The 27,140-nt window shown below is 36.5% G+C and overlaps 1 protein-coding gene across 1 annotated transcript in view; it reads left to right on the top strand.

The window, feature by feature from the left end:
- chst6 (carbohydrate sulfotransferase 6) overlaps positions 1–27,140 on the top strand; it is a 63,256-nt gene that overhangs the window by 31,665 nt on the left and 4,451 nt on the right. The window lies entirely within an intron of this gene.

Below are 27,140 nucleotides of genomic sequence, written 5' to 3' on the forward strand. Positions count from 1 at the left end.
ATGGCCGCCACTCTGGAAGTGGGGGTCAAGGGTTGAATTGTGGAAGTGGGGGTGAAGGGGGTGAATATGGTAAGCATAAGGTGAACAAAGTGAATAAAGTTGGAATGGGTTGAATCGGTTGAAAAATGTAGAAATTAGAAGGGAAAAACTAAATTTTGGGAAAATTTGGTGTGAATTTCAAAATTGAAAATTTGGAAATTTTGCTAAGTGGGAAGGTGTGGAATAGGTAGGCAAAAGATGAACAGTTGAAAGTTGGAACGAGTTGAATCGGTGGAAAAATGTAGAAACTAGAAGTGAAAAACTAAATTTTGTGAAATTTTGCAAAATTTTGTGCAAATTTTAAAAGTGAAAACGTGAAATTTTTGAATTTGGCAAGTTTGGGAATGTCCCCAATGTGATTTGAATGTGTTGAAATAAGTGAATTTCAAACTGGAACAACAAAAATGTGAAATGTTGAATCTGCCATTAAGAATGAATGGGGAAAAAAATGCCACAAAATCGTGAATTTTGTGAAAACGGAAAATTTTTCGAACAAAAAAAATGTAAGCAGCCGTGTCATGAATATTTGGAATAAGTGAAAAGTGGAACGGAGTGAATCGGTTGAAGTATGTGGAAGGAGTTAAGCGTCAAAAAAGTGAGCGGAATAAGTAGAATAATAATAACTAGAATTTGCAATTCCTGAAGAAATTGCGTGTGAAGGTGAAGAGGTTGAATAAATACTTGGGGAATGTTGCAGAATGATGTTGAAAAGAGTTGAATCGGTTGAAAAATGTAGAAATTACAAGGGAAAAAGGAAATTTGGGAAAATTGGGTGTGAGTTACAAAATTGAAAATTTGGAATTTTGGGTAAGTGGGAAGTTGTGGAATAGGTAGGAAAATGATGAACAGTTGAAAGGTCGAATGGGTTGAATAAGTTGAAAAATGTAGAAATTAGATTAGAAAAACAAAATTGTAGAGAATTTTTGGTAAGTGGGTAGTTGTGGAATAGGAAGGCAAAAGAAGAACAGTTCAAAGTTGGAACAAGTTGAATCGGTTAAAAAATGTAGAAGTTAGAGCAAATCTTGAATCCTAATAGAGAATGAATGGGAATTAAAAGAAAAAAAATTGCACCAACATTTTTTGAAATTTGGAACAAAAGGAAAAAAACAGCTTTAGGAGGTTCACTTTTGGGGTTAAAATGTTGAAATGGGTTTAATCGGGCAAAATTTGCAAAAGTTAGCGCAAATGTAGGTATTTAGGGCACTTAATGTTGAAATATGGTCACTTTCGGTTTGATTTGGGTCACTTCCGGTCTATTTGGGTCACTTCCGGTTTGATTAGAGGCACTTCCGGTCTAGCTGAGGTCACTTCCGGTTTATTTGGGGTCACTTCCGGTTTAAAAAGGTCACTTACGGTTTGATTTGGGGTCACTTCCGGTTTGATTTGGGGTCACTTCCGGTTTACCTGAGGTCACTTCCGGTTCATTAGGGGTCAATTCCGGTTTGATTTGGGGCACTTCCAGTTCATTCCGGGTTCATTGGGGCACTTCAGGGTCAATCCAAGATGGCCGCCACTCTGGAAGTGGGGGTCAAGGGTTGAATTGTGGAAGTGGGGGTGAAGGGGGTGAATATGGTAAGCATAAGGTGAACAAAGTGAATAAAGTTGGAATGGGTTGAATCGGTTGAAAAATGTAGAAATTAGAAGGGAAAAACTAAATTTTGGGAAAATTTGGTGTGAATTTCAAAATTGAAAATTTGGAAATTTTGCTAAGTGGGAAGGTGTGGAATAGGTAGGCAAAAGATGAACAGTTGAAAGTTGGAACGAGTTGAATCGGTGGAAAAATGTAGAAACTAGAAGTGAAAAACTAAATTTTGTGAAATTTTGCAAAATTTTGTGCAAATTTTAAAAGTGAAAACGTGAAATTTTTGAATTTGGCAAGTTTGGGAATGTCCCCAATGTGATTTGAATGTGTTGAAATAAGTGAATTTCAAACTGGAACAACAAAAATGTGAAATGTCGAATCTGCCATTAAGAATGAATGGGGAAAAAAATGCCACAAAATCGTGAATTTTGTGAAAACGGAAAATTTTTCGAACAAAAAAAATGTAAGCAGCCGTGTCATGAATATTTGGAATAAGTGAAAAGTGGAACGGAGTGAATCGGTTGAAGTATGTGGAAGGAGTTAAGCGTCAAAAAAGTGAGCGGAATAAGTAGAATAATAATAATAACTAGAATTTGCAATTCCTGAAGAAATTGCGTGTGAAGGTGAAGAGGTTGAATAAATACTTGGGGAATGTTGCAGAATGATGTTGAAAAGAGTTGAATCGGTTGAAAAATGTAGAAATTACAAGGGAAAAAGGAAATTTGGGAAAATTGGGTGTGAATTTCAAAATTGAAAATTTGGAATTTTGGGTAAGTGGGAAGTTGTGGAATAGGTAGGAAAATGATGAACAGTTGAAAGGTGGAATGGGTTGAAATGAGTTGAAAATGTAGAAATTAGAGTAGAAAAACAAAATTGTAGAGAATTTTTGGTAAGTGGGAAGTTGTGGAATAGGAAGGCAAAAGAGGAACAGTTGAAAGTTGGAACGAGTTGAATGGGTTAAAAAATGTAGAAGTTAGAGCAAATCTTGAATCCAATAGAGAATGAATGGGAATTAAAAGAAAAAAAAATTGCACCAAAAATTTCTGAAATTTGGAACAAAAGGAAAGAAACGGCTTCAGGAGGTTCACTTTTGGGGTTAAAATGTTGAAATGGGTTTAATCGGGCAAAATTTGCAAAAGTTAGCGCAAATGTAGGTATTTAGGGCACTTAATGTTGAAATATGGTCATTTCCGGTTTGATTTGGGTCACTTCCGGTTTGATTAGAGGCACTTCCGGTCCAGCTGAGGTCACTTCCGGTTTATTTGGGGTCACTTCCGGTTTAAAAAGGTCACTTCCGGTTTGATTTGGGGTCACTTCCGGTTTGATTTGGGGTCACTTCCGGTTTACCTGAGGTCACTTCCGGTTCATTTGGGGTCAATTCCGGTTTGATTTGGGGCACTTCCAGTTCATTCCGGGTTCATTGGGGCACTTCAGGGTCAATCCAAGATGGCCGCCACTCTGGAAGTGGGGGTCAAGGGTTGAATTGTGGAAGTGGGGGTGAAGGGGGTGAATATGGTAAGCATAAGGTGAACAAAGTGAATAAAGTTGGAATGGGTTGAATCGGTTGAAAAATGTAGAAATTAGAAGGGAAAAACTAAATTTTGGGAAAATTTGGTGTGAATTTCAAAATTGAAAATTTGGAAATTTTGCTAAGTGGGAAGGTGTGGAATAGGTAGGCAAAAGATGAACAGTTGAAAGTTGGAATGAGTTGAATCGGTGGAAAAATGTAGAAACTAGAAGTGAAAAACTAAATTTTGTGAAATTTTGCAAAATTTTGTGCAAATTTTAAAAGTGAAAACGTGAAATTTTTGAATTTGGCAAGTTTGGGAATGTCCCCAATGTGATTTGAATGTGTTGAAATAAGTGAATTTCAAACTGGAACAATAAAAATGTGAAATGTTGAATCTGCCATTAAGAATGAATGGGGAAAAAAATGCCACAAAATCGTGAATTTTGTGAAAACGGAAAATTTTTCGAACAAAAAAAATGTAAGCAGCCGTGTCATGAATATTTGGAATAAGTGAAAAGTGGAACGGAGTGAATCGGTTGAAGTATGTGGAAGGAGTTAAGCGTCAAAAAAGTGAGCGGAATAAGTAGAATAATAATAACTAGAATTTGCAATTCCTGAAGAAATTGCGTGTGAAGGTGAAGAGGTTGAATAAATACTTGGGGAATGTTGCAGAATGATGTTGAAAAGAGTTGAATCGGTTGAAAAATGTAGAAATTACAAGGGAAAAAGGAAATTTGGGAAAATTGGGTGTGAGTTACAAAATTGAAAATTTGGAATTTTGGGTAAGTGGGAAGTTGTGGAATAGGTAGGAAAATGATGAACAGTTGAAAGGTCGAATGGGTTGAATAAGTTGAAAAATGTAGAAATTAGATTAGAAAAACAAAATTGTAGAGAATTTTTGGTAAGTGGGTAGTTGTGGAATAGGAAGGCAAAAGAAGAACAGTTCAAAGTTGGAAACAGTTGAATCGGTTAAAAAATGTAGAAGTTAGAGCAAATCTTGAATCCTAATAGAGAATGAATGGGAATTAAAAGAAAAAAAATTGCACCAAAATTTTTTGAAATTTGGAACAAAAGGAAAAAAACAGCTTTAGGAGGTTCACTTTTGGGGTTAAAATGTTGAAATGGGTTTAATCGGGCAAAATTTGCAAAAGTTAGCGCAAATGTAGGTATTTAGGGCACTTAATGTTGAAATATGGTCACTTCCGGTTTGATTTGGGTCACTTCCGGTCTATTTGGGTCACTTCCGGTTTGATTAGAGGCACTTCCGGTCTAGCTGAGGTCACTTCCGGTTTATTTGGGGTCACTTCCGGTTTAAAAAGGTCACTTCCGGTTTGATTTGGGGTCACTTCCGGTTTGATTTGGGGTCACTTCCGGTTTACCTGAGGTCACTTCCGGTTCATTTGGGGTCAATTCCGGTTTGATTTGGGGCACTTCCAGTTCATTCCAGGTTCATTGGGGCACTTCAGGGTCAATCCAAGATGGCCGCCACTCTGGAAGTGGGGGTCAAGGGTTGAATTGTGGAAGTGGGGGTGAAGGGGGTGAATATGGTAAGCATAAGGTGAACAAAGTGAATAAAGTTGGAATGGGTTGAATCGGTTGAAAAATGTAGAAATTAGAAGGGAAAAACTAAATTTTGGGAAAATTTGGTGTGAATTTCAAAATTGAAAATTTGGAAATTTTGCTAAGTGGGAAGGTGTGGAATAGGTAGGCAAAAGATGAACAGTTGAAAGTTGGAACGAGTTGAATCGGTGGAAAAATGTAGAAACTAGAAGTGAAAAATTAAATTTTGTGAAATTTTGCAAAATTTTGTGCAAATTTTAAAAGTGAAAACGTGAAATTTTTGAATTTGGCAAGTTTGGGAATGTCCCCAATGTGATTTGAATGTGTTGAAATAAGTGAATTTCAAACTGGAACAACAAAAATGTGAAATGTTGAATCTGCCATTAAGAATGAATGGGGAAAAAAATGCCACAAAATCGTGAATTTTGTGAAAACGGAAAATTTTTCGAACAAAAAAAATGTAAGCAGCCGTGTCATGAATATTTGGAATAAGTGAAAAGTGGAACGGAGTGAATCGGTTGAAGTATGTGGAAGGAGTTAAGCGTCAAAAAAGTGAGCGGAATAAGTAGAATAATAATAATAACTAGAATTTGCAATTCCTGAAGAAATTGCGTGTGAAGGTGAAGAGGTTGAATAAATACTTGGGGAATGTTGCAGAATGATGTTGAAAAGAGTTGAATCGGTTGAAAAATGTAGAAATTACAAGGGAAAAAGGAAATTTGGGAAAATTGGGTGTGAATTTCAAAATTGAAAATTTGGAATTTTGGGTAAGTGGGAAGTTGTGGAATAGGTAGGAAAATGATGAACAGTTGAAAGGTGGAATGGGTTGAATAAGTTGAAAATGTAGAAATTAGAGTAGAAAAACAAAAATGTAGAGAATTTTTGGTAAGTGGGAAGTTGTGGAATAGGAGGGCAAAAGAGGAACAGTTGAAAGTTGGAACGAGTTGAATCGGTTAAAAAATGTAGAAGTTAGAGCAAATCTTGAATCCTAATAGAGAATGAATGGGAATTAAAAGAAAAAAAAATTGCACCAAAAGTTTCTGAAATTTGGAACAAAAGGAAAGAAACGGCTTCAGGAGGTTCACTTTTGGGGTTAAAATGTTGAAATGGGTTTAATCGGGCAAAATTTGCAAAAGTTAGCGCAAATGTAGGTATTTAGGGCACTAAATGTTGAAATATGGTCATTTCCGGTTTGATTTGGGTCACTTCCGGTTTGATTAGAGGCACTTCCGGTCTATTTAGGTCACTTCCGGTTTGATTAGAGGCACTTCCGGTCTAGCTGAGGTCACTTCCGGTTTATTTGGGGTCACTTCCGGTTTAAAAAGGTCACTTCCGGTTTGATTTGGGGTCACTTCCGGTTTGATTTGGGGTCACTTCCGGTTTACCTGAGGTCACTTCCGGTTCATTTGGGGTCAATTCCGGTTTGATTTGGGGCACTTCCAGTTCATTCCGGGTTCATTGGGGCACTTCAGGGTCAATCCAAGATGGCCGCCACTCTGGAAGTGGGGGTCAAGGGTTGAATTGTGGAAGTGGGGGTGAAGGGGGTGAATATGGTAAGCATAAGGTGAACAAAGTGAATAAAGTTGGAATGGGTTGAATCGGTTGAAAAATGTAGAAATTAGAAGGGAAAAACTAAATTTTGGGAAAATTTGGTGTGAATTTCAAAATTGAAAATTTGGAAATTTTGCTAAGTGGGAAGGTGTGGAATAGGTAGGCAAAAGATGAACAGTTGAAAGTTGGAACGAGTTGAATCGGTGGAAAAATGTAGAAACTAGAAGTGAAAAACTAAATTTTGTGAAATTTTGCAAAATTTTGTGCAAATTTTAAAAGTGAAAACGTGAAATTTTTGAATTTGGCAAGTTTGGGAATGTCCCCAATGTGATTTGAATGTGTTGAAATAAGTGAATTTCAAACTGGAACAACAAAAATGTGAAATGTTGAATCTGCCATTAAGAATGAATGGGGAAAAAAATGCCACAAAATCGTGAATTTTGTGAAAACGGAAAATTTTTCGAACAAAAAAAATGTAAGCAGCCGTGTCATGAATATTTGGAATAAGTGAAAAGTGGAACGGAGTGAATCGGTTGAAGTATGTGGAAGGAGTTAAGTGTCAAAAAAGTGAGCGGAATAAGTAGAATAATAATAATAATAAAGGACAGCAATAACAATAGTGTGAAGGTCTTCACCTTCACACTAACTAGAATTTGCAATTCCTGAAGAAATTGCGTGTGAAGGTGAAGAGGTTGAATAAATACTTGGGGAATGTTGCAGAATGATGTTGAAAAGGGTTGAATCGGTTGAAAAATGTAGAAATTACAAGGGAAAAAGGAAATTTGGGAAAATTGGGTGTGAGTTACAAAATTGAAAATTTGGAATTTTGGGTAAGTGGGAAGTTGTGGAATAGGTAGGAAAATGATGAACAGTTGAAAGGTCGAATGGGTTGAATAAGTTGAAAAATGTAGAAATTAGATTAGAAAAACAAAATTGTAGAGAATTTTTGGTAAGTGGGTAGTTGTGGAATAGGAAGGCAAAAGAAGAACAGTTCAAAGTTGGAACAAGTTGAATCGGTTAAAAAATGTAGAAGTTAGAGCAAATCTTGAATCCTAATAGAGAATGAATGGGAATTAAAAGAAAAAAAATTGCACCAAAATTTTTTGAAATTTGGAACAAAAGGAAAAAAAACAGCTTTAGGAGGTTCACTTTTGGGGTTAAAATGTTGAAATGGGTTTAATCGGGCAAAATTTGCAAAAGTTAGCGCAAATGTAGGTATTTAGGGCACGTAATGTTGAAATATGGTCACTTCCGGTTTGATTAGAGGCACTTCCGGTCTATTTAGGTCACTTCCGGTTTGATTAGAGGCACTTCCGGTCTAGCTGAGGTCACTTCCGGTTTATTTGGGGTCACTTCCGGTTTAAAAAGGTCACTTCCGGTTTGATTTGGGGTCACTTCCGGTTTGATTTGGGGTCACTTCCGGTTTACCTGAGGTCACTTCCGGTTCATTCGGGGTCAATTCCGGTTTGATTTGGGGCACTTCCGGTTCATTCCGAGTTCATTGGGGCACTTCAGGGTCAATCCAAGATGGCCGCCACTCTGGAAGTGGGGGTCAAGGGTTGAATTGTGGAAGTGGGGGTGAAGGGGGTGAATATGGTAAGCATAAGGTGAACAAAGTGAATAAAGTTGGAATGGGTTGAATCGGTTGAAAAATGTAGAAATTAGAAGGGAAAAACTAAATTTTTGGAAAATTTGGTGTCAATTTCAAAATTGAAAATTTGGAAATTTTGCTAAGTGGGAAGGTGTGGAATAGGTAGGCAAAAGATGAACAGTTGAAAGTTGGAACGAGTTGAATCGGCGGAAAAATGTAGAAATTAGAAGTGAAAAACTGAATTTAGCGAAATTTTGCAAAATTTTGTGCAAATTTTAAAAGTGAAAACGTGAAATTTTTGAATTTGGCAAGTTTGGGAATGTCCCCAATGTGATTTGAATGTGTTGAAATAAGTGAATTTCAAACTGGAACAACAAAAATGTGAAATGTTGAATCTGCCATTAAGAATGAATGGGGAAAAAAATGCCACAAAATCGTGAATTTTGTGAAAACGGAAAATTTTTCGAACAAAAAAAATGTAAGCAGCCGTGTCATGAATATTTGGAATAAGTGAAAAGTGGAACGGAGTGAATCGGTTGAAGTATGTGGAAGGAGTTAAGCGTCAAAAAAGTGAGCGGAATAAGTAGAATAATAATAATAATAATAATAATAAAGGACAGCAATAACAATAGTGTGAAGGTCTTCACCTTCACACTAATAAAGGACAGCAATAACAATAGTGTGAAGGTCTTCACCTTCACACTAATAACTAGAATTTGCAATTCCTGAAGAAATTGCGTGTGAAGGTGAAGAGGTTGAATAAATACTTGGGGAATGTTGCAGAATGATGTTGAAAAGAGTTGAATCGGTTGAAAAATGTAGAAATTACAAGGGAAAAAGGAAATTTGGGAAAATTGGGTGTGAATTTCAAAATTGAAAATTTGGAATTTTGGGTAAGTGGGAAGTTGTGGAATAGGTAGGAAAATGATGAACAGTTGAAAGGTGGAATGGGTTGAATAAGTTGAAAATGTAGAAATTAGAGTAGAAAAACAAAATTGTAGAGAATTTTTGGTAAGTGGGAAGTTGTGGAATAGGAAGGCAAAAGAGGAACAGTTGAAAGTTGGAACGAGTTGAATCGGTTAAAAAATGTAGAAGTTAGAGCAAATCTTGAATCCTAATAGAGAATGAATGGGAATTAAAAGAAAAAAAGAAATTGCACCAAAAGTTTCTGAAATTTGGAACAAAAGGAAAGAAACGGCTTCAGGAGGTTCACTTTTGGGGTTAAAATGTTGAAATGGGTTTAATCGGGCAAAACTAGCAAAAGTTAGCGCAAATGTAGGTATTTAGGGCACTTAATGTTGAAATATGGTCATTTCCGGTTTGATTTGGGTCACTTCCGGTTTGATTAGAGGCACTTCCGGGCCAGCTGAGGTCACTTCCGGTTTATTTGGGGTCACTTCCGGTTGAAAAAGGTCACTTCCGGTTGAAAAAGGTCACTTCCGGTTTGATTTGGGGTCACTTCCGGTTTGATTTGGGGTCACTTCCGGTTTACCTGAGGTCACTTCCGGTTCATTTGGGGTCAATTCCGGTTTGATTTGGGGCACTTCCAGTTCATTCCGGGTTCATTGGGGCACTTCAGGGTCAATCCAAGATGGCCGCCACTCTGGAAGTGGGGGTCAAGGGTTGAATTGTGGAAGTGGGGGTGAAGGGGGTGAATATGGTAAGCATAAGGTGAACAAAGTGAATAAAGTTGGAATGGGTTGAATCGGTTGAAAAATGTAGAAATTAGAAGGGAAAAACTAAATTTTGGGAAAATTTGGTGTGAATTTCAAAATTGAAAATTTGGAAATTTTGCTAAGTGGGAAGGTGTGGAATAGGTAGGCAAAAGATGAACAGTTGAAAGTTGGAACGAGTTGAATCGGTGGAAAAATGTAGAAACTAGAAGTGAAAAACTAAATTTTGTGAAATTTTGCAAAATTTTGTGCAAATTTTAAAAGTGAAAACGTGAAATTTTTGAATTTGGCAAGTTTGGGAATGTCCCCAATGTGATTTGAATGTGTTGAAATAAGTGAATTTCAAACTGGAACAACAAAAATGTGAAATGTTGAATCTGCCATTAAGAATGAATGGGGAAAAAAATGCCACAAAATCGTGAATTTTGTGAAAACGGAAAATTTTTCGAACAAAAAAAATGTAAGCAGCCGTGTCATGAATATTTGGAATCAGTGAAAAGTGGAACGGAGTGAATCGGTTGAAGTATGTGGAAGGAGTTAAGCGTCAAAAAAGTGAGCGGAATAAGTAGAATAATAATAATAACTAGAATTTGCAATTCCTGAAGAAATTGCGTGTGAAGGTGAAGAGGTTGAATAAATACTTGGGGAATGCTGCAGAATGATGTTGAAAAGAGTTGAATCGGTTGAAAAATGTAGAAATTACAAGGGAAAAAGGAAATTTGGGAAAATTGGGTGTGAATTTCAAAATTGAAAATTTGGAATTTTGGGTAAGTGGGAAGTTGTGGAATAGGTAGGAAAATGATGAACAGTTGAAAGGTGGAATGGCTTGAATAAGTTGAAAAATGTAGAAATTAGAGTAGAAAAACAAAATTGCAGAGAATTTTTGGTAAGTGGGAAATTGTGGAATAGGAAGGCAAAAGATGAACAGTTGAAAGTTGGAACGAATTGAATCGGTTAAAAAATGTAGAAGTTAGAGCAAAACTTGAATCCTAATAGAGAATGAATGGGAATTAAAAGAAAAAAAAATTGCACCAAAATTTTTTGAAATTTGGGACAAAAGGAAAAAAAAGGCTTCAGGAGGTTCACTTTTGGGGTTAAAATGTTGAAACGGGTTTAATCGGGCAAAATTTGCGAAAGTTAGTGCAAATGTATGTATTTAGGGCACTTAATGTTGAAATATGGTCACTTCCGGTTTGATTTGGGTCACTTCCGGTCTATTTGGGTCACTTCCGGTTTGATTAGAGGCACTTCCGGTCCAGCTGAGGTCACTTCCGGTTTATTTGGGGTCACTTCCGGTTTAAAAAGGTCACTTCCGGTTTGATTTGGGGTCACTTCCGGTTTGATTTGGGGTCACTTCCGGTTTACCTGAGGTCACTTCCGGTTCATTTGGGGTCAATTCCGGTTTGATTTGGGGCACTTCCAGTTCATTCCGGGTTCATTGGGGCACTTCAGGGTCAATCCAAGATGGCCGCCACTCTGGAAGTGGGGGTCAAGGGTTGAATTGTGGAAGTGGGGGTGAAGGGGGTGAATATGGTAAGCATAAGGTGAACAAAGTGAATAAAGTTGGAATGGGTTGAATCGGTTGAAAAATGTAGAAATTAGAAGGGAAAAACTAAATTTTGGGAAAATTTGGTGTGAATTTCAAAATTGAAAATTTGGAAATTTTGCTAAGTGGGAAGGTGTGGAATAGGTAGGCAAAAGATGAACAGTTGAAAGTTGGAACGAGTTGAATCGGTGGAAAAATGTAGAAACTAGAAGTGAAAAACTAAATTTTGTGAAATTTTGCAAAATTTTGTGCAAATTTTAAAAGTGAAAACGTGAAATTTTTGAATTTGGCAAGTTTGGGAATGTCCCCAATGTGATTTGAATGTGTTGAAATAAGTGAATTTCAAACTGGAACAACAAAAATGTGAAATGTTGAATCTGCCATTAAGAATGAATGGGGAAAAAAATGCCACAAAATCGTGAATTTTGTGAAAACGGAAAATTTTTCGAACAAAAAAAATGTAAGCAGCCGTGTCATGAATATTTGGAATAAGTGAAAAGTGGAACGGAGTGAATCGGTTGAAGTATGTGGAAGGAGTTAAGCGTCAAAAAAGTGAGCGGAATAAGTAGAATAATAATAATAATAACTAGAATTTGCAATTCCTGAAGAAATTGCGTGTGAAGGTGAAGAGGTTGAATAAATACTTGGGGAATGCTGCAGAATGATGTTGAAAAGAGTTGAATCGGTTGAAAAATGTAGAAATTACAAGGGAAAAGGAAATTTGGGAAAATTGGGTGTGAATTTCAAAACTGAAATTTTGGAATTTTGGGTAAGTGGGAAGTTGTGGAATAGGTAGGAAAATGATGAACAGTTGAAAGGTGGAATGGGTTGAATAAGTTGAATGGGTTGAATAAGTTGAAAAAAGTAGAAATTAGAGTAGAAAACCAAAATTGAACAGTTGAAAGTTGGAACGAGTTGAATCGGTTAAAAAATGTAGAAGTTAGAGCAAATCTTGAATCCTAATAAAGAATGAATGGGAATTAAAAGAAAAAAAAATTGCGCCAAAATCTTTTGAAATTTGGAACAAAAGGAAAAAAAACGGCTTCAGGAGGTTCACTTTTGGGGTTAAAATGTAGAAACGGGTTTAATCGGGCAAAATTTGCAAAAGTTAGCGCAAATGTAGGTATTTTGGGCACTTAATGTTGAAATATGGTCACTTCCGGTTTGATTTGGTCACTTCCGGTCTATTTGGGTCACTTCCGGTTTGATTAGAGGCACTTCCGGTCTAGCTGAGGTCACTTCCGGTTTATTTGGGGTCACTTCCGGTTGAAAAAGGTCACTTCCGGTTTGATTTGGGGTCACTTCCGGTTTGATTTGGGGTCACTTCCGGTTTACCTGAGGTCACTTCCGGTTCATTTGGGGTCAATTCCGGTTTGATTTGGGGCACTTCCAGTTCATTCCGGGTTCATTGGGGCACTTCAGGGTCAATCCAAGATGGCCGCCACTCTGGAAGTGGGGGTCAAGGGTTGAATTGTGGAACTGGGGGTGAAGGGGGTGAATATGGTAAGCATAAGGTGAACAAAGTGAATAAAGTTGGAATGGGTTGAATCGGTTGAAAAATGTAGAAATTAGAAGGGAAAAACTAAATTTTGGGAAAATTTGGTGTGAATTTCAAAATTGAAAATTTGGAAATTTTGCTAAGTGGGAAGGTGTGGAATAGGTAGGCAAAAGATGAACAGTTGAAAGTTGGAACGAGTTGAATCGGTGGAAAAATGTAGAAACTAGAAGTGAAAAACTAAATTTTGTGAAATTTTGCAAAATTTTGTGCAAATTTTAAAAGTGAAAACGTGAAATTTTTGAATTTGGCAAGTTTGGGAATGTCCCCAATGTGATTTGAATGTGTTGAAATAAGTGAATTTCAAACTGGAACAACAAAAATGTGAAATGTTGAATCTGCCATTAAGAATGAATGGGGAAAAAAATGCCACAAAATCGTGAATTTTGTGAAAACGGAAAATTTTTCGAACAAAAAAAATGTAAGCAGCCGTGTCATGAATATTTGGAATAAGTGAAAAGTGGAACGGAGTGAATCGGTTGAAGTATGTGGAAGGAGTTAAGCGTCAAAAAAGTGAGCGGAATAAGTAGAATAATAATAATAACTAGAATTTGCAATTCCTGAAGAAATTGCGTGTGAAGGTGAAGAGGTTGAATAAATACTTGGGGAATGTTGCAGAATGATGTTGAAAAGAGTTGAATCGGTTGAAAAATGTAGAAATTACAAAAATTGGGAGTGAATTTCAAAATTGAAAATTTGGAATTTTGGGTAAGTGGAAAGTTGTGGAATAGGTAGGAAAATGATGAACAGTTGAAAGGTGGAATGGGTTGAATAAGTTGAAAATGTAGAAATTAGAGTAGAAAAACAAAATTGTAGAGAATTTTTGGTAAGTGGGAAGTTGTGGAATAGGAAGGCAAAAGAGGAACAGTTGAAAGTTGGAACGAGTTGAATCGGTTAAAAAATGTAGAAGTTAGAGCAAATCTTGAATCCTAATAGAGAATGAATGGGAATTAAAAGAAAAAAAAATTGCACCAAAAGTTTCTGAAATTTGGAACAAAAGGAAAGAAACGGCTTCAGGAGATTCACTTTTGGGGTTAAAATGTTGAAATGGGTTTAATCGGGCAAAATTTGCTAAAGTTAGCGCAAATGTAGGTATTTAGGGCACTTAATGTTGAAATATGGTCATTTCCGGTTTGATTTGGGTCACTTCCGGTTTGATTAGAGGCACTTCCGGTCTGTTTAGGTCACTTCCGGTTTGATTAGAGGCACTTCCGGTCCAGCTGAGGTCACTTCCGGTTTATTTGGGGTCACTTCCGGTTTAAAAATGTCACTTCCGGTTTGATTTGGGGTCACTTCCGGTTTGATTTGGGGTCACTTCCGGTTTACCTGAGGTCACTTCCGGTTCATTTGGGGTCAATTCCGGTTTGATTTGGGGCACTTCCAGTTCATTCCGGGTTCATTGGGGCACTTCAGGGTCAATCCAAGATGGCCGCCACTCTGGAAGTGGGGGTCAAGGGTTGAATTGTGGAAGTGGGGGTGAAGGGGGTGAATATGGTAAGCATAAGGTGAACAAAGTGAATAAAGTTGGAATGGGTTGAATCGGTTGAAAAATGTAGAAATTAGAAGGGAAAAACTAAATTTTGGGAAAATTTGGTGTGAATTTCAAAATTGAAAATTTGCAAATTTTGCTAAGTGGGAAGGTGTGGAATAGGTAGGCAAAAGATGAACAGTTGAAAGTTGGAACGAGTTGAATCGGTGGAAAAATGTAGAAACTAGAAGTGAAAAACTAAATTTTGTGAAATTTTGCAAAATTTTGTGCAAATTTTAAAAGTGAAAACGTGAAATTTTTGAATTTGGCAAGTTTGGGAATGTCCCCAATGTGATTTGAATGTGTTGAAATAAGTGAATTTCAAACTGGAACAACAAAAATGTGAAATGTTGAATCTGCCATTAAGAATGAATGGGGAAAAAAATGCCACAAAATCGTGAATTTTGTGAAAACGGAAAATTTTTCGAACAAAAAAAATGTAAGCAGCCGTGTCATGAATATTTGGAATAAGTGAAAAGTGGAACGGAGTGAATCGGTTGAAGTATGTGGAAGGAGTTAAGCGTCAAAAAAGTGAGCGGAATAAGTAGAATAATAATAACTAGAATTTGCAATTCCTGAAGAAATTGCGTGTGAAGGTGAAGAGGTTGAATAAATACTTGGGGAATGTTGCAGAATGATGTTGAAAAGAGTTGAATCGGTTGAAAAATGTAGAAATTACAAGGGAAAAAGGAAATTTGGGAAAATTGGGTGTGAATTTCAAAATTGAAAATTTGGAATTTTGGGTAAGCGGGAAGTTGTGGAATAGGTAGGAAAATGATGAACAGTTGAAAGGTGGAATGGGTTGAATAAGTTGAAAATGTAGAAATTAGAGTAGAAAAACAAAATTGTAGAGAATTTTTTTGTAAGTGGGAAGTTGTGGAATAGGAAGGCAAAAGAGGAACAGTTGAAAGTTGGAACGAGTTGAATCGGTTAAAAAATGTAGAAGTTAGAGCAAATCTTGAATCCTAATAGAGAATGAATGGGAATTAAAAGAAAAAAAAATTGCACCAAAAGTTTCTGAAATTTGGAACAAAAGGAAAAAAACGGCTTCAGGAGGTTCACTTTTGGGGTTAAAATGTTGAAATGGGTTTAATCGGGCAAAATTTGCAAAAGTTAGCGCAAATGTAGGTATTTAGGGCACTTAATGTTGAAATATGGTCATTTCCGGTTTGATTTGGGTCACTTCCGGTTTGATTAGAGGCACTTCCGGTCTAGCTGAGGTCACTTCCGGTTTATTTGGGGTCACTTCCGGTTTAAAAAGGTCACTTCCGGTTGAAAAAGGTCACTTCCGGTTTGATTTGGGGTCACTTCCGGTTTGATTTGGGGTCACTTCCGGTTTACCTGAGGTCACTTCCGGTTCATTTGGGGTCAATTCCGGTTTGATTTGGGGCACTTCCAGTTCATTCCGGGTTCATTGGGGCACTTCAGGGTCAATCCAAGATGGCCGCCACTCTGGAAGTGGGGGTCAAGGGTTGAATTGTGGAAGTGGGGGTGAAGGGGGTGAATATGGTAAGCATAAGGTGAACAAAGTGAATAAAGTTGGAATGGGTTGAATCGGTTGAAAAATGTAGAAATTAGAAGGGAAAAACTAAATTTTGGGAAAATTTGGTGTGAATTTCAAAATTGAAAATTTGGAAATTTTGCTAAGTGGGAAGGTGTGGAATAGGTAGGCAAAAGATGAACAGTTGAAAGTTGGAACGAGTTGAATCGGTGGAAAAATGTAGAAACTAGAAGTGAAAAACTAAATTTTGTGAAATTTTGCAAAATTTTGTGCAAATTTTAAAAGTGAAAACGTGAAATTTTTGAATTTGGCAAGTTTGGGAATGTCCCCAATGTGATTTGAATGTGTTGAAATAAGTGAATTTCAAACTGGAACAACAAAAATGTGAAATGTTGAATCTGCCATTAAGAATGAATGGGGAAAAAAATGCCACAAAATCGTGAATTTTGTGAAAACGGAAAATTTTTCGAACAAAAAAAATGTAAGCAGCCGTGTCATGAATATTTGGAATAAGTGAAAAGTGGAACGGAGTGAATCGGTTGAAGTATGTGGAAGGAGTTAAGCGTCAAAAAAGTGAGCGGAATAAGTAGAATAATAATAATAATAACTAGAATTTGCAATTCCTGAAGAAATTGCGTGTGAAGGTGAAGAGGTTGAATAAATACTTGGGGAATGTTGCAGAATGATGTTGAAAAGAGTTGAATCGGTTGAAAAATGTAGAAATTACAAGGGAAAAAGGAAATTTGGGAAAATTGGGTGTGAATTTCAAAATTGAAAATTTGGAATTTTGGGTAAGTGGGAAGTTGTAGAATAGGTAGGAAAATGATGAACAGTTGAAAGGTGGAATGGGTTGAATAAGTTGAAAATGTAGAAATTAGAGTAGAAAAACAAAATTGTAGAGAATTTTTGGTAAGTGGGAAGTTGTGGAATAGGAAGGCAAAAGAGGAACAGTTGAAAGTTGGAACGAGTTGAATCGGTTAAAAAATGTAGAAGTTAGAGCAAATCTTGAATCCTAATAAAGAATGAATGGGAATTAAAAGAAAAAAAAATTGCACCAAAAGTTTCTGAAATTTGGAACAAAAGGAAAGAAACGGCTTCAGGAGGTTCACTTTTGGGGTTAAAATGTTGAAATGGGTTTAATCGGGCAAAATTTGCAAAAGTTAGCGCAAATGTAGGTATTTAGGGCACTTAATGTTGAAATATGGTCATTTCCGGTTTGATTTGGGTCACTTCCGGTTTGATTAGAGGCACTTCCGGTCCAGCTGAGGTCACTTCCGGTTTATTTGGGGTCACTTCCGGTTGAGAAAGGTCACTTCCGGTTGAAAAAGGTCACTTCCGGTTTGATTTGGGGTCACTTCCGGTTTGATTTGGGGTCACTTCCGGTTTACCTGAGGTCACTTCCGGTTCATTTGGGGTCAATTCCGGTTTGATTTGGGGCACTTCCAGTTCATTCCGGGTTCATTGGGGCACTTCAGGGTCAATCCAAGATGGCCGCCACTCTGGAAGTGGGGGTCAAGGGTTGAATTGTGGAAGTGGGGGTGAAGGGGGTGAATATGGTAAGCATAAGGTGAACAAAGTGAATAAAGTTGGAATGGGTTGAATCGGTTGAAAAATGTAGAAATTAGAAGGGAAAAACTAAATTTTGGGAAAATTTGGTGTGAATTTCAAAATTGAAAATTTGGAAATTTTGCTAAGTGGGAAGGTGTGGAATAGGTAGGCAAAAGATGAACAGTTGAAAGTTGGAACGAGTTGAATCGGTGGAAAAATGTAGAAACTAGAAGTGAAAAACTAAATTTTGTGAAATTTTGCAAAATTTTGTGCAAATTTTAAAAGTGAAAACGTGAAATTTTTGAATTTGGCAAGTTTGGGAATGTCCCCAATGTGATTTGAATGTGTTGAAATAAGTGAATTTCAAACTGGAACAACAAAAATGTGAAATGTTGAATCTGCCATTAAGAATGAATGGGGAAAAAAATGCCACAAAATCGTGAATTTTGTGAAAACGGAAAATTTTTCGAACAAAAAAAATGTAAGCAGCCGTGTCATGAATATTTGGAATAAGTGAAAAGTGGAACGGAGTGAATCGGTTGAAGTATGTGGAAGGAGTTAAGCGTCAAAAAAGTGAGCGGAATAAGTAGAATAATAATAATAATAACTAGAATTTGCAATTCCTGAAGAAATTGCGTGTGAAGGTGAAGAGGTTGAATAAATACTTGGGGAATGTTGCAGAATGATGTTGAAAAGAGTTGAATCGGTTGAAAAATGTAGAAATTACAAGGGAAAAAGGAAATTTGGGAAAATTGGGTGTGAATTTCAAAATTGAAAATTTGGAATTTTGGGTAAGTGGGAAGTTGTAGAATAGGTAGGAAAATGATGAACAGTTGAAAGGTGGAATGGGTTGAATAAGTTGAAAATGTAGAAATTAGAGTAGAAAAACAAAATTGTAGAGAATTTTTGGTAAGTGGGAAGTTGTGGAATAGGAAGGCAAAAGAGGAACAGTTGAAAGTTGGAACGAGTTGAATCGGTTAAAAAATGTAGAAGTTAGAGCAAATCTTGAATCCTAATAAAGAATGAATGGGAATTAAAAGAAAAAAAAATTGCACCAAAAGTTTCTGAAATTTGGAACAAAAGGAAAGAAACGGCTTCAGGAGGTTCACTTTTGGGGTTGAAATGGGTTTAATCGGGCAAAATTTGCAAAAGTTAGCGCAAATGTAGGTATTTAGTGCACTTAATGTTGAAATATGGTCATTTCCGGTTTGATTTGGGTCACTTCCGGTTTGATTAGAGGCACTTCCGGTCCAGCTGAGCTCACTTCCGGTTTATTTGGGGTCACTTCCGGTTTAAAAAGGTCACTTCCGGTTTGATTTGGGGTCACTTCCGGTTTGATTTGGGGTCACTTCCGGTTTACCTGAGGTCACTTCCGGTTCATTTGGGGTCAATTCCGGTTTGATTTGTGGCACTTCCAGTTCATTCCGGGTTCATTGGGGCACTTCAGGGTCAATCCAAGATGGCCGCCACTCTGGAAGTGGGGGTCAAGGGTTGAATTGTGGAAGTGGGGGTGAAGGGGGTGAATATGGTAAGCATAAGGTGAACAAAGTGAATAAAGTTGGAATGGGTTGAATCGGTTGAAAAATGTAGAAATTAGAAGGGAAAAACTAAATTTTGGGAAAATTTGGTGTGAATTTCAAAATTGAAAATTTGGAAATTTTGCTAAGTGGGAAGGTGTGGAATAGGTAGGCAAAAGATGAACAGTTGAAAGTTGGAACGAGTTGAATCGGTGGAAAAATGTAGAAACTAGAAGTGAAAAACTAAATTTTGTGAAATTTTGCAAAATTTTGTGCAAATTTTAAAAGTGAAAACGTGAAATTTTTGAATTTGGCAAGTTTGGGAATGTCCCCAATGTGATTTGAATGTGTTGAAATAAGTGAATTTCAAACTGGAACAACAAAAATGTGAAATGTTGAATCTGCCATTAAGAATGAATGGGGAAAAAAATGCCACAAAATCGTGAATTTTGTGAAAACGGAAAATTTTTCGAACAAAAAAAATGTAAGCAGCCGTGTCATGAATATTTGGAATAAGTGAAAAGTGGAACGGAGTGAATCGGTTGAAGTATGTGGAAGGAGTTAAGCGTCAAAAAAGTGAGCGGAATAAGTAGAATAATAATAATAATAATAATAATAATAAAGGACAGCAATAACAATAGTGTGAAGGTCTTCACCTTCACACTAACTAGAATTTGCAATTCCTGAAGAAATTGCGTGTGAAGGTGAAGAGGTTGAATAAATACTTGGGGAATGTTGCAAAATGATGTTGAAAAGAGTTGAATCGGTTGAAAAATGTAGAAATTACAAGGGAAAAAGGAAATTTGGGAAAATTGGGTGTGAATTTCAAAATTGAAAATTTGGAATTTTGGGTAAGTGGGAAGTTGTGGAATAGGTAGGAAAATGATGAACAGTTGAAAGGTGGAATGGGTTGAATAAGTTGAATGGGTTGAATAAGTTGAAAAAAGTAGAAATTAGAGTAGAAAACCAAAATTGAACAGTTGAAAGTTGGAACGAGTTGAATCGGTTAAAAAATGTAGAAGTTAGAGCAAATCTTGAATCCTAATAAAGAATGAATGGGAATTAAAAGAAAAAATAATTGCGCCAACATTTTTTGAAATTTGGAACAAAAGAAAAAAAAACGGCTTCAGGAGGTTCACTTTTGGGGTTAAAATGTAGAAACGGGTTTAATCGGTCAAAATTTGCAAAAGTTAGCGCAAATGTAGGTATTTTGGGCACTTAATGTTAAAATATGGTCACTTCCGGTTTGATTTGGGTCACTTCCGGTCTATTTGGGTCACTTCCGGTTTGCTTAGAGGCATTTCCGGTCTAGCTGAGGTCACTTCCGGTTTATTTGGGGTCACTTCCGGTTTAAAAAGGTCACTTCCAGTTTGATTTGGGGTCACTTCCGGTTTGATTTGGGGTCACTTCCGGTTTACCTGAGGTCACTTCCGGTTCATTTGGGGTCACTTCCGGTTTGATTTGGGTCACTTCCGGTCTATTTAGGTCACTTCCGGTTTGATTAGAGGCACTTCCGGTCTATTTAGGTCACTTCCGGTTTGATTAGAGGCACTTCCGGTCTAGCTGAGGTCACTTCCGGTTTATTTGGGGTCACTTCCGGTTTAAAAAGGTCACTTCCGGTTTGATTTGGGGTCACTTCCGGTTTGATTTGGGGTCACTTCCGGTTTACCTGAGGTCACTTCCGGTTCATTTGGGGTCAATTCCGGTTTGATTTGGGGCACTTCCAGTTCATTCCGGGTTCATTGGGGCACTTCAGGGTCAATCCAAGATGGCCGCCACTCTGGAAGTGGGGGTCAAGGGTTGATTTGTGGAAGTGGGGGTGAAGGGGGTGAATATGGTAAGCATAAGGTGAACAAAGTGAATAAAGTTGGAATGGGTTGAATCGGTTGAAAAATGTAGAAATTAGAAGGGAAAAACTAAATTTTGGGAAAATTTGGTGTGAATTTCAAAATTGAAAATTTGGAAATTTTGCTAAGTGGGAAGGTGTGGAATAGGTAGGCAAAAGATGAACAGTTGAAAGTTGGAACGAGTTGAATCGGTGGAAAAATGTAGAAACTAGAAGTGAAAAACTAAATTTTGTGAAATTTTGTGAAATTTTGTGCAAATTTTAAAAGTGAAAACGTGAAATTTTTGAATTTGGCAAGTTTGGGAATGTCCCCAATGTGATTTGAATGTGTTGAAATAAGTGAATTTCAAACTGGAACAACAAAAATGTGAAATGTTGAATCTGCCATTAAGAATGAATGGGGAAAAAAATGCCACAAAATCGTGAATTTTGTGAAAACGGAAAATTTTTCGAACAAAAAAAATGTAAGCAGCCGTGTCATGAATATTTGGAATAAGTGAAAAGTGGAACGGAGTGAATCGGTTGAAGTATGTGGAAGGAGTTAAGCGTCAAAAAAGTGAGCGGAATAAGTAGAATAATAATAATAACTAGAATTTGCAATTCCTGAAGAAATTGCGTGTGAAGGTGAAGAGGTTGAATAAATACTTGGGGAATGCTGCAGAATGATGTTGAAAAGAGTTGAATCGGTTGAAAAATGTAGAAATTACAAGGGAAAAGGAAATTTGGGAAAATTGGGTGTGAATTTCAAAACTGAAATTTTGGAATTTTGGGTAAGTGGGAAGTTGTGGAATAGGTAGGAAAATGATGAACAGTTGAAAGGTGGAATGGGTTGAATAAGTTGAATGGGTTGAATAAGTTGAAAAAAGTAGAAATTAGAGTAGAAAACCAAAATTGAACAGTTGAAAGTTGGAACGAGTTGAATCGGTTAAAAAATGTAGAAGTTAGAGCAAATCTTGAATCCTAATAAAGAATGAATGGGAATTAAAAGAAAAAAAAATTGCGCCAAAATCTTTTGAAATTTGGAACAAAAGGAAAAAAAAACGGCTTCAGGAGGTTCACTTTTGGGGTTAAAATGTAGAAACGGGTTTAATCGGTCAAAATTTGCAAAGGTTAGCGCAAATGTAGGTATTTTGGGCACTTAATGTTGAAATATGGTCACTTCCGGTTTGATTTGGGTCACTTCCGGTCTATTTGGGTCACTTCCGGTTTGATTAGAGGCACTTCCGGTCCAGCTGAGGTCACTTCCGGTTTATCTGGGGTCACTTCCGGTTTAAAAAGGTCACTTCCGGTTTGATTTGGGGTCACTTCCGGTTTGATTTGGGGTCACTTCCGGTTTACCTGAGGTCACTTCCGGTTCATTTGGGGTCAATTCCGGTTTGATTTGGGGCACTTCCAGTTCATTCCGGGTTCATTGGGGCACTTCAGGGTCAATCCAAGATGGCCGCCACTCTGGAAGTGGGGGTCAAGGGTTGAATTGTGGAAGTGGGGGTGAAGGGGGTGAATATGGTAAGCATAAGGTGAACAAAGTGAATAAAGTTGGAATGGGTTGAATCGGTTGAAAAATGTAGAAATTAGAAGGGAAAAACTAAATTTTGGGAAAATTTGGTGTGAATTTCAAAATTGAAAATTTGGAAATTTTGCCAAGTGGGAAGGTGTGGAATAGGTAGGCAAAAGATGAACAGTTGAAAGTTGGAACGAGTTGAATCGGTGGAAAAATGTAGAAACTAGAAGTGAAAAACTAAATTTTGTGAAATTTTGCAAAATTTTGTGCAAATTTTAAAAGTGAAAACGTGAAATTTTTGAATTTGGCAAGTTTGGGAATGTCCCCAATGTGATTTGAATGTGTTGAAATAAGTGAATTTCAAACTGGAACAACAAAAATGTGAAATGTTGAATCTGCCATTAAGAATGAATGGGGAAAAAAATGCCACAAAATCGTGAATTTTGTGAAAACGGAAAATTTTTCGAACAAAAAAAATGTAAGCAGCCGTGTCATGAATATTTGGAATAAGTGAAAAGTGGAACGGAGTGAATCGGTTGAAGTATGTGGAAGGAGTTAAGCGTCAAAAAAGTGAGCGGAATAAGTAGAATAATAATAATAATAATAATAATAATAAAGGACAGCAATAACAATAGTGTGAAGGTCTTCACCTTCACACTAACTAGAATTTGCAATTCCTGAAGAAATTGCGTGTGAAGGTGAAGAGGTTGAATAAATACTTGGGGAATGTTGCAGAATGATGTTGAAAAGAGTTGAATCGGTTGAAAAATGTAGAAATTACAAGGGAAAAAGGAAATTTGGGAAAATTGGGTGTGAATTTCAAAATTGAAAATTTGGAATTTTGGGTAAGTGGGAAGTTGTGGAATAGGTAGGAAAATGATGAACAGTTGAAAGGTGGAATGGGTTGAATAAGTTGAAAATGTAGAAATTAGAGTAGAAAAACAAAATTGTAGAGAATTTTTGGTAAGTGGGAAGTTGTGGAATAGGAAGGCAAAAGAGGAACAGTTGAAAGTTGGAACGAGTTGAATCGGTTAAAAAATGTAGAAGTTAGAGCAAATCTTGAATCCTAATAGAGAATGAATGGGAATTAAAAGAAAAAAAAATTGCACCAAAAGTTTCTGAAATTTGGAACAAAAGGAAAGAAACGGCTTCAGGAGGTTCACTTTTGGGGTTAAAATGTTGAAATGGGTTTAATCGGGCAAAATTTGCAAAAGGTAGCGCAAATGTAGGTATTTAGGGCACTTAATGTTGAAATATGGTCATTTCCGGTTTGATTTGGGTCACTTCCGGTTTGATTAGAGGCACTTCCGGTCTAGCTGAGGTCACTTCCGGTTTATTTGGGGTCACTTCCGGTTTAAAAAGGTCACTTCCGGTTTGATTTTGGGTCACTTCCGGTTTGATTTGGGGTCACTTCCGGTTTACCTGAGGTCACTTCCGGTTCATTTGGGGTCAATTCCGGTTTGATTTGGGGCACTTCCAGTTCATTCCGGGTTCATTGGGGCACTTCAGGGTCAATCCAAGATGGCCGCCACTCTGGAAGTGGGGGTCAACGGTTGAATTGTGGAAGTGGGGGTGAAGGGGGTGAATATGGTAAGCATAAGGTGAACAAAGTGAATAAAGTTGGAATGGGTTGAATTGGTTGAAAAATGTAGAAATTAGAAGGGAAAAACTAAATTTTGGGAAAATTTGGTGTGAATTTCAAAATTGAAAATTTGCAAATTTTGCTAAGTGGGAAGGTGTGGAATAGGTAGGCAAAAGATGAACAGTTGAAAGTTGGAACGAGTTGAATCGGTGGAAAAATGTAGAAACTAGAAGTGAAAAACTAAATTTTGTGAAATTTTGCAAAATTTTGTGCAAATTTTAAAAGTGAAAACGTGAAATTTTTGAATTTGGCAAGTTTGGGAATGTCCCCAATGTGATTTGAATGTGTTGAAATAAGTGAATTTCAAACTGGAACAACAAAAATGTGAAATGTTGAATCTGCCATTAAGAATGAATGGGGAAAAAAATGCCACAAAATCGTGAATTTTGTGAAAACGGAAAATTTTTCGAACAAAAAAAATGTAAGCAGCCGTGTCATGAATATTTGGAATAAGTGAAAAGTGGAACGGAGTGAATCGGTTGAAGTATGTGGAAGGAGTTAAGCGTCAAAAAAGTGAGCGGAATAAGTAGAATAATAATAATAATAATAATAATAATAATAAAGGACAGCAATAACAATAGTGTGAAGGTCTTCACCTTCACACTAATAATAATAAAGGACAGCAATAACAATAGTGTGAAGGTCTTCACCTTCACACTAATAATAATAATAATAATAAAGGACAGCAATAACAATAGTGTGAAGGTCTTCACCTTCACACTAATAATAATAATAAAGGACAGCAATAACAATAGTGTGAAGGTCTTCACCTTCACACTAATAATAAAGGACAGCAATAACAATAGTGTGAAGGTCTTCACCTTCACACTAATAATAATAATAAAGGACAGCAATAACAATAGTGTGAAGGTCTTCACCTTCACACTAATAAAGGACAGCAATAACAATAGTGTGAAGGTCTTCACCTTCACACTAATAATAATAAAGGACAGCAATAACAATAGTGTGAAGGTCTTCACCTTCACACTAATAAAGGACAGCAATAACAATAGTGTGAAGGTCTTCACCTTCACACTAATAATAATAATAATAATAATAATAAAGGACAGCAATAACAATAGTGTGAAGGTCTTCACCTTCACACTAATAATAAAGGACAGCAATAACAATAGTGTGAAGGTCTTCACCTTCACACTAATAAAGGACAGCAATAACAATAGTGTGAAGGTCTTCACCTTCACACTAATAATAATAATAATAATAAAGGACAGCAATAACAATAGCGTGAAGTTCTTCACCTTCACACTAATAATAATAAAGGACAGCAATAACAATAGTGTGAAGGTCTTCACCTTCACACTAATAATAATAATAATAATAATAAAGGACAGCAATAACAATAGTGTGAAGGTCTTCACCTTCACACTAATAATAATAAAGGACAGCAATAACAATAGTGTGAAGGTCTTCACCTTCACACTAATAATAATAATAAAGGACAGCAATAACAATAGTGTGAAGGTCTTCACCTTCACACTAATAATAATAATAATAATAAAGGACAGCAATAACAATAGTGTGAAGGTCTTCACCTTCACACTAATAATAATAATAATAATAATAATAAAGGACAGCAATAACAATAGTGTGAAGGTCTTCACCTTCACACTAATAATAAAGGACAGCAATAACAATAGTGTGAAGGTCTTCACCTTCACACTAATAATAATAAAGGACAGCAATAACAATAGTGTGAAGGTCTTCACCTTCACACTAATAATAAAGGACAGCAATAACAATAGTGTGAAGGTCTTCACCTTCACACTAATAATAAAGGACAGCAATAACAATAGTGTGAAGGTCACCTTCACACTAATAATAATAATAATAATAATAATAAAGGACAGCAATAACAATTCATTAAGCTATTTAGGCAATATATCAAAAGTCATGTGTTATTTCAAAGTCCTCAGAAATATATCAGATCATAAAGTTATAAAAACCTTTCTCATCACCACTTATCAAAAAGGTCTAGTTATGTCTTCTTTATTGATTTGGTGTGTAGGTATAATTATATGCTTAAAATGTTTATTTTATTTATTTATTTAATATGTGAATATACTTGTCTGCTTATGTACTTTATTCAATGAGGTTTGAGCATATCTGTTTTTGTAGCGAGGCAGGACTTTTTGTATTTCGACCTCATTCCTTCACTAATAATAATAATAATAAAGGACAGCAATCTAATAATAATAATAATAATAAAGGACAGCTATAACACTAGTGTGAAGGTCTTCACCTTCACACTAATAATAATAAAGGACAGCAATAACAATAGTGTGAAGGTCTTCACCTTCACATTAATAATAATAAAGGACAGCAATAACAATAGTGTGAAGGTCTTCACCTTCACACTAATAATAAGAATAAAGGACAGCAATAACAATAGTGTGAAGGTCTTCACCTTCACACTAATAATAATAATAATAATAAAGGACAGCAATAACAATAGTGTGAAGGTCTTCACTTTCACACTAATAATAATAAAGGACAGCAATAACAATAGTGTGAAGGTCTTCACCTTCACACTAATAATAATAATAAAGGACAGCAATAACAATAGTGTTAAGGTCTTCACCTTCACACTAATAAAAAAGGACAGCAATAACAATAGTGTGAACGTCTTCACCTTCACACTAATAACAAAGGACAGCAATAACAATAGTGTGAAGGTCTTCACCTTCACACTAATAATAAAGGACAGCAATAACAATAGTGTGAAGGTCTTCACCTTCACACAAATAATAATAATAATAATAAAGGACAGCTATAACAATAGTGTGAAGGTCTTAACCTTCACACTAATAATAATAATAATAATAATAATAATAATAATAATAATAATAATAATAATAATAATAATAGAGAATGGTGTAGAATAACATATGTGTGAAGGCCATCGCCTTCACACAATAATAATAGAGAATAGTGTAGAATAACATATGTGTGAAGGCCATCGCCTTTACCCAAAAATTAATTATAAAAGTCTTGTGTGAATATGGTAAAAATATTGACTCGACATCACGGATTTGCACTTTTCTTGGAACACATTATTAGCGATATATGAGGGATCACTCTACATCAGGGGTCACCAACACGGTGCCCGCGGGCAGCAGGTGGCCCGTGAGGACCGCATGAGTCGCCCACAGGACTGTTCTAAAATTAGCTCAAATAGTGGCACTTATCAGTGAGCTGCATCTATTTATTTTACAGTCAAACCTCAGTTTTCGAACGTTCTGGTTCTCGAACAAATCGGAATTCGAACAAAAAATTCGAGATTTGCTTCGGTTGTCGAACAAAATTCGGAGGTCGAACCTCGGGAGATTAGCCGGGAGGACCCGAGAAAACCGGACCGCGCGGCCCGGATGCCGACTGACTCCGTTGTTATTGTATTTTCGTTACTTTGAGGATTGTAGTAACCCCTAATCA

Source organism: Syngnathus scovelli, chromosome 6 (genome assembly GCF_024217435.2).
Source record: "Syngnathus scovelli strain Florida chromosome 6, RoL_Ssco_1.2, whole genome shotgun sequence".
NCBI lineage: Eukaryota > Metazoa > Chordata > Actinopteri > Syngnathiformes > Syngnathidae > Syngnathus > Syngnathus scovelli.